This window comes from Vitis vinifera, chromosome 15, assembly GCF_030704535.1.
Source record: "Vitis vinifera cultivar Pinot Noir 40024 chromosome 15, ASM3070453v1".
NCBI lineage: Eukaryota > Viridiplantae > Streptophyta > Magnoliopsida > Vitales > Vitaceae > Vitis > Vitis vinifera.
This window is the reverse complement of record NC_081819.1, coordinates 2,077,865-2,086,083: the sequence shown is the minus strand read 5'-3', so window position 1 is coordinate 2,086,083 and position 8,219 is coordinate 2,077,865.

Below are 8,219 nucleotides of genomic sequence, written 5' to 3'. Positions count from 1 at the left end.
ATACTGGGGCGTACCCCCTTTAGCGCTCTTCTATTGGGGCATACCCCCTTCTTTGAGCTTATCACATCTCATGCTAATTTCATGGTTGTTAGACCCATTTGTTGATTTTTATGAGTTATCATCTAGGGCATCCCTTTACTTTTAATTTGTTTAGGACGTCCATTTTCCATTAGTTTGTTTAGGGCATCCTCTTTTCGTCAGTTTAGGGCATCCCCCTACCGTTAATTTGTTTGGGGCATCCCCAGTTCTTCTAGTTTGTTTAAGTCATTTCCCATTTTCTTCAATTTTTTTAGGGCATTCCCCTACTGTCAGCTTGTCTGGGGCATTCCCCTACCATCAGTTTGTTTAAGACACTCCTTTTTTTCTTTTTTCTTTTTTCAGTTTGTTTAGGGCATCCCCCTATCATCAGTTTGTCTAGGGCATCCATTTTTATTCAATTATCTCACCACTATTGATTAGATATTCATAGGCATGTCAATTATCTTACCACCATGGATTGGACATCCATGGGCATTTTAGTGATTCTCACCATCATAGATCAGACATTTTTAGGCATTTCAGATTCACCACCATAGATTATCATTTATGGGCCTCAATCAACTTTCACCACCATAGATCAGACATCTATAGTCATTTCAGATTCACCACTATAGATCAGACATTTATGGACATTTCAGATTCACCACCATAAATTGTGTATCTATGGGCATTTGTTATAGTTATCTCACCATCATAGATTTTCATCTATGAGGATTTGTTTCGGTTATCTTACCATCATGGATTGGACATCCATGGGCATTTCAGTGATTCTCACCACCATAGATCAAACATCTATGGGCATTTTAGTTTCACCACCATAGATTATCATCTATGGTCCTTGATAAGTTTTTACCACCATAGATCAGACATCTATAGGCATTTCAGATTCACCACCATAGATTATCATCTATGGGCCTTGATCAATTTTCACCACCATAGATCATACATCTATGAGCATTTCAGTTGATTCACCACCATATATTTTCATCCTTGGGCCTTTTAGATTATCACCACCATAAATTTTTATTTGTGGGCCTTTGAGAGTTTCACCACCATAGATTGGCATCTATGGGCATTTCAGTTGATTCACCACCATGGATTTTCATCCTTGGGCCTTTGAGATTATCACCACCATAGATTTTTATCTGTGGGCCTTTGAGAGTTTCACCACCATAGATTGACATCTATGGGCATTTCAGTTGTATCACCATCGTAAGACTTCACCTTTAGGCCTTCTGATTTAGCTTTTTGGTTTGGCTTCTAAAGCCATACTTTTCTTAGTTTAGCATTTATAGTCAACCTTGTCATTCAAAGTTACAACTCCCAACATTCTTAATCACTAGCATTGCACGCCCTATTCTCATAGCTTCACATTTCACCATACTTCTCACTTCGTTGAATATGTGTTTCTCAATTCTTCATCATAGAGCATCACCCATAGACTTTCCTCTCTGTCATGCATGCAACATAAAGCTTTGAGCTCATATCGTGTATTCCTATCATATTGTTGGATACCTTATGCCTTGTGTCCTTGTATGGTACACGTATGGTTTTTTCCTTTGTACATTTTCGTTCTTGTATTCCTTGGTGGTTCAACTGCTACTTGACTTCGACATCGATTTTCGAGTCATTTTTGGAGACTTTTCAGAGGGAGTTCTAGATCCATAGTGTAACTTTAGAGGCACTTTAGGAGTTTCTTTTTTTCTTGCTTAATCCATTCTTACTCGTTTTTGTAAGGTTTTAAAGCCTCTTTTGTTCTTTTGTTGGCTTAAGCGAGTTTGTGTTCTACTTGTGTACCTTTAGGGTTTTTTTTTCTTCAGTAGAGTTCATTTCGTTACACTCATTATTCACACTCTCATTTCATTTCGATGTTCACATTTCTTACACTCGTGAGCTCTACCAAAGAGGAGCATATTTGTATACCCCTCTTTTGGACCAGTTGACATTTTTTATCACTATTATTAGTGGGGAGGGAGGGAGGGGGGCGAGGAGAGGTATTTTTGTTTTATTTGGTTTTTTTTTCTTTTTTCCTCACCACCTTCTTACCACCCCGGGAGAGATTGGTCTTTTGGGGAGAGAGGGCAGAATGGTGAAACACCATCACTATAGAGAGGAGTGGGGGACGACTTTCATAGGTGAGCAAACTGAATGGGACGCGTGACCAAGGACATTGCTACCTCGACATGGTGGTGGTTAGGAAGGAGATGTCTCTGAACGGGAAACAGTAGAGCTGGTGGAGGCTTGGACGAGAAACAAGAATAGAGGGGTGTGCTGGTTGTTAAGAGGGCTGAATAAAAAGGATGGAGTGAAGACCAGAAGAAGGAGAAAGTGATCCGACGAATTCAGGAAGGGAAAAAGGGAGCTGGAACTGAGACAACTCGGGGGTTTATGAGTGAGCATTCCAGATAAAGCCAATACGAGCTTCTTGTCTCTTATTTTCTCACTGTTTCATTCCCATTTTTAGCCACTTTTATGAGCATTGCTTTGTTGATTGGTGTGGACATTAAGGGCCACTCATTTGCTTTGTAGAGTAGGACTCTATACATGCGTGCTCTGTTTTGGTTTATTTTGAGGATTTTTTTCTATTTTCTCTTGTAAATATCTAATGCACTACTCCTTGAATTTGAGATGTTAAAATGATGCTCTTGTTTTCTTTGGATTCCATGTACTCCTAGCTCTTTGATAGTCCATTACATAGAGTTAAGTTCTTACTCTGTTTTTACATTTTTTTTCTTCCTCTCTATTTCATGATCTGTTTCTTGTTGATGGTGGGATGATATCATCAATGGCCAAGCTACTGGGATTGGAGGAGTGAGGCTATAGCATCCTTCGTGCCTGCTGTGCAAATCGTGTTCTCATTTGGGCAATCAACTATCTCATCAATAACTAGATCAAAAACACTAGCTGGGATTGCAAGTAGCTACAACCCAATTTATCCACTTGCAAAAAAATGCCCAAGGTGATTTTTGAGATGAAGAGAACTGATGAGCATGATACAATCCAGTTATTAAACCTGAATATCTCACTCCCAATTTCCCGATTGTAGATCTATAGGATTAGACAATGATGTTAATTGGTTGGTTGGACGACTAGTGAGTCAATCCATTGAGCTTCATCACTCTATGTCTCTTGGTGGTGATTTCTTGAAAAATTTCCAATCACATGAAGCTCCAAGCCCGACTTCATGAATCCCATGCCATTCGTTGTTCAGTAACGCACCAACGACAACAGTAGAAGGTGCATTCAAGACTTTCAATAACCCATCTTCAAAAGCATTAAAGGAACAGTAGGCACTATGGGGATCTGATTTTTTTTCCTTCGAGAATTTGCAATTGGAAGTCTCCATCATCTTGTGATTTACATGAAAATTAGCAACTGTATCACTCTGTTGTACCCTTTTACTCTGAAGCACTATATCTACGCTCATGACCTACTAAAACAATAAGGGGGTGTTTGGTACACGGGAATAGGGAGTGGGAATAGACGTCTCATTCCTTTTCTCCCTTATTCCTATGTTTGGATAAATGTTAAGAAGGCGAAAATGAAATAAAAAATTATTCCGGCAGAAATCAAATCCAACTTATGAGTTGGATTTGCATTCATTAAAAGTAGGTGGTATTCTGATTCATTAAACCTATTTGATAATATAAAATAACCTAAATTACTATTTTACCCTCTTATCTTGTTCTTCAAACCTGATGTTTATCTTCTTTGCAAAGGTAGAGATCCATTCATCATCCACTTCTTATCTTCTTTGCAAAGCTAGAGACCCACTCATCATCCAATTCTCTGCAACAAGTGATTCTTCCAAATTGAATCAATTAAACCTTCCACGATATTTAAAAAAAAAAAAATCAATTTCTAATTTATAGGGTTTTGGATGTTCATTTTGATTGTTGGATCTAGGATTCGTCATTGTTTGCTGCAACTAGGTTCTGAAAACTCCCTTCTACATCTTCGATCAGGTTTACCTTATTTTCTCTTTCTTCTTCTACTTCTTTATATGTGTTTCTTTTTCTCTATAAATCGATTAATTTTTTTTTTTATTAATTTATGTTTGGAATCTTTGATGTTTCTTTATCTTTGAGAACTAGAATGAAGTTTGTGTTTTTTATTTCCTTTTTTGCAAATAAGAAATAGGTATTTGGTAGCTTTGACAATTTATATGTTCTTATATTTTTTTTCACTTTTTTTTTCTTAGTAAAATATAATTCTATAGCTTTTTTTGCATGACAAATTATTTAAAATTTTGATTAAAAAAACGAATATTTAAAATTTTTTAAGGTTATGGATTTTATCGGATATGATACTTGTTGAAAATTAGAATAAATTTGAATTCTTTTATTTCCTCTTTTGAAAATAGGAAAAACATTTGCTAGCTTTGAGAATTTAAATATTATAATAAATAATTTTTTTTTGAAAAATATAATTTTATAACTACTTAAGCATGACAAATTATTCAAATTTTTAATAAAAATAATAATTGAATATTTGTGCATTAGGGTTATACAATTTTTTATGGTTAATTTTTTATTTATTGAGTATATATATATTTTTTTAGTCTTATTATTTAATAACAAAAAACCTCTCAAATTTTATTTTTTTAAATAAAAGTAAAAATAAAAAAATATTTTAAATTATATGTAAGGATATTATTGTAAATTTATTTCTTTTTCATTTCCATTCCTATTATTATCAAACATTGGAATGGAAACCAATAATCATTCCAATCTTGCATTCCTAAGTTCATCCAAATGCTAGAAATGGAATCATCAAATTCATTCCATTCCACTAAGAAATATGAAAGGAAACAAAATATTATTTCCATTCCTTATTCCGACGTACCAAACACCCCCTAAGTGGAAATACCCATGGGTATTGGATGCCCTCTTTTCCATCTCTACATGTTTCTATGGCCATGAGGCTGTTGAATCAATTTGTTGGACATGGTTCACTCAGTCAAACTCTGGGTGGTTAAAGCCATCACGTGAGATTAATAGACTATAAGAATAGGCTCTAATGGAATACATATTACATAGGTTAGCAGAAATCATCATGAATACCAAGTGATCGCGTCAATAATTTGGGAGTAGAATGATACAAGAAAGAGATTCAGCAGTGGGCAATTTTTTTTTATTGAGCTTAGCAAGTGGGTTTTCTATGGAAGAGTTCCTCACAAGTTTATGAACATTGGCTACCAACAAGGAAAGGCCACCTTCGATGCATAGTCTCGGGCATTCCATTCCTCTGTTTTTGGCTTTTGCATGGCTTTTATGGCCACCTTTTGGTGTGCCACTTTCAAGCACCTCTTTCCAGATGAAGTTCTTCTGTTTGATGGAATGGTGCCTAAGTCAAAAATGAGTACGGGGAATCAATTCAAATATTGAGAAAGCTCATTTCCATCCATTCCCATGTGCATGTGACCCATGCATGTATGGCCACCCAAAGCCTTGGAAAAGCCTCCATCACAATCCTTCTTTCAGCAAATCTAAACCTCAAGTCAGAAAACTTCGTTTCGGAACCTCATTACCTTACTCACCACACTTCCTCAGTCTCTCCTTCTCGAAACCAAAAAAACTTGTGGGTTCGCTCTCTGGGTTTACTGTTTATGCTTTCTGGAGTGAAGGGTGCTGCTCCAAGAAAGTGCATCGATGTGCCATTTAGTAGAAACTATGTGCTTACATGGGTTTTTGATCACATCAAGTCCTATAATGGAGGCTTTGAGATTCAGCTCGTCCTTGACAAATGCACAGGGACTATTACTGTTTTCTATCTATCTTCTCAAAACTCAGACATGATGAAATAGACTTTGAGTTCTCTGGGAACAAGTCCGACCAACCCTCCATTTTACAACAAATATCTTCACCGGAAGAAAATTAGAAAGAGAACAGAGAATCTATCTTTGGTTTGGCCCAACCAAGGCTTTCCACTCGTACTCAGTTCTATGAAATATATATCTGATAGTATTCTTGGTGGATGATGTCCCAATAGCAATGTTCAAGAACAACACAGATTTAAGAGTGAAGTTTCTATTTCGACCAACCCATGAAGGTATACACAAGCCAGCAGAAGGTCAGCAAACAAGCTACTTGCTCCAAGTTGAAACCACCAGCATCCATAGAGCAGCCACCTTACACCTCAGGTCCCACTCTTGTATCGCCATACATGGCCACCCTTTAGTGCACCACCTAAAGGCGATGCGTCATCCTCTTTGTTTTTTTATCGTTTGGTATAGAAATTTAATTTTCAAAAATCCAATTTTCAAATAATTTTCAAAACTCCAATTTTCAAATTTAATTTTTAGAACTTCAATTTTCAAAACTCTAGATTTTCAAATAATTTTAATTTCACTCTGATTTTCAAATAATTTTAAGTCATTTCTTTTCTTCTTCCTTCCTTAGGGTTTAGAGTCATAAAAAAAATCTTGTTTTTAATAAACTTGCCATTTTCTCTCTAGGCATGCATTTTCACAAATTTTCTTTAATTTAAAATTTTTTTTTTCAATTTTCTCAATTTTTAATAAGTATGAATGAATTTTTCATCATTCCAAAATAATGGAATTTGTGGGATTAATTCATACAAAATCAATTGGGCTTTGGTGGGGACCTAACATCCATGATATTTTCTGTAAAAATGATTTGAGTGAAGTGCATAACTGCCATTGAGGATTTCTTACTCTGTTTTGTGACACATGCGATATATTTTGTTTTCATTATTGTGCACTAATCTCGTTTCATGATAACGCACTATTACTTGCTACTAAGGTACAATCTCACTTCCACTTTACTTATTCTCATGCATTATTCGTTTTATTATTTGATCATTTCATTAGTATCCATTGATTTCCTTATCAATTTCCACACGTGCTTCACCTTATTTAGTAGAGACTCGTTTTTAGGGACTTAGAAGGGTGCTACGGTCATTTACCATATCTTCCCAATAGGTAACCTAACCCCTAGACTCGACTTTGGTTTTCCACAGACTGTCTTTTCCAAATAAGGAGTCACACTTAGGATTTTCTTTCTTATTTTGTTTTCCCTTAAAAATAAAACAAAAATAAGTGGTGACTCCAAGCCTTTTCTAAAAATTATATTTTTCACCAAATAAATAAAAAACGAGTCTCGTCGTTAATTAGGAACGTGCATGAAAAATGCAGGTCCGGACTTTTATTCTAAAAAAACATCTTAGAATTATTTTTTGAGAACAATTTTCGAAAAAGTTTCAAAATAGACTCTTAGAGTCGGTTTGGGTGTGTGATTAAAAAACAATTTTCTATTTTTAAAAACAAAAATCCATTTTTAAAAATTCATAAGACTGTTAAGTCGTTCTTTGTTTCAAGTTTTTAAAAACAAAGTGATATAAAAAATAGTTTTTAAAGAACAAGTATAAGTTATTTTTACTAGATTTTATAAATAAAAGGAAAATGTAGAGAAATTGAAAAAATCACAAAAAGCAAATGACATTGTTGATTTTGAATGACCCTATTGTTTCTCTTGTAGATAAAATCATTTTTTTTTCACTAGGCAAATAAATTTAAATTAAATATGATATAATGTGCTGGATTCATTAACAAGTCTAGTAATTTCTAAAAATAATTTGATTTTCAAATAATTATCCAATTAATACTATGTATTTATAGATAAAAATTGGTCTATAATAACTCTATTTTTTTTCTTATACAAAAAACTATGTATTAATATATATATATAGATATTACTAGATAAATAAAAAGATTTGATGCATTGGATTTGTTAATGAGTTAAGTAATTTTTAAAAATAATTTGAAATTCAAATAGTAAACTCATTAATACAAAAAAAAAATTATGAATAAAAATCTGTTCATAATATTTTTCTTCCATATAATTATATTTTTGTAATTTTCTTATTGTTTCTCTTATCTACACAACTATATTTTCTTAATTTTCTCATTGGGTAAATATATTCTAAATTAAGCAAGATATAATTAATAATTTAAAATTTTTAAGGAAAAAATATTTTAATTTTTAAAAATAATATGAAATTTAAAAAACTAATCCAATTAATTGCATATTAAATTGAAGCATTCTTAATTGAGTACTAAATGCATCATGTAATGAAAAATTTAACTCATTTACATGTTAAAAAATTCAAATTTATCTGCGATTTCATTTTAAATAAAATATTATTAATTATTATTATTT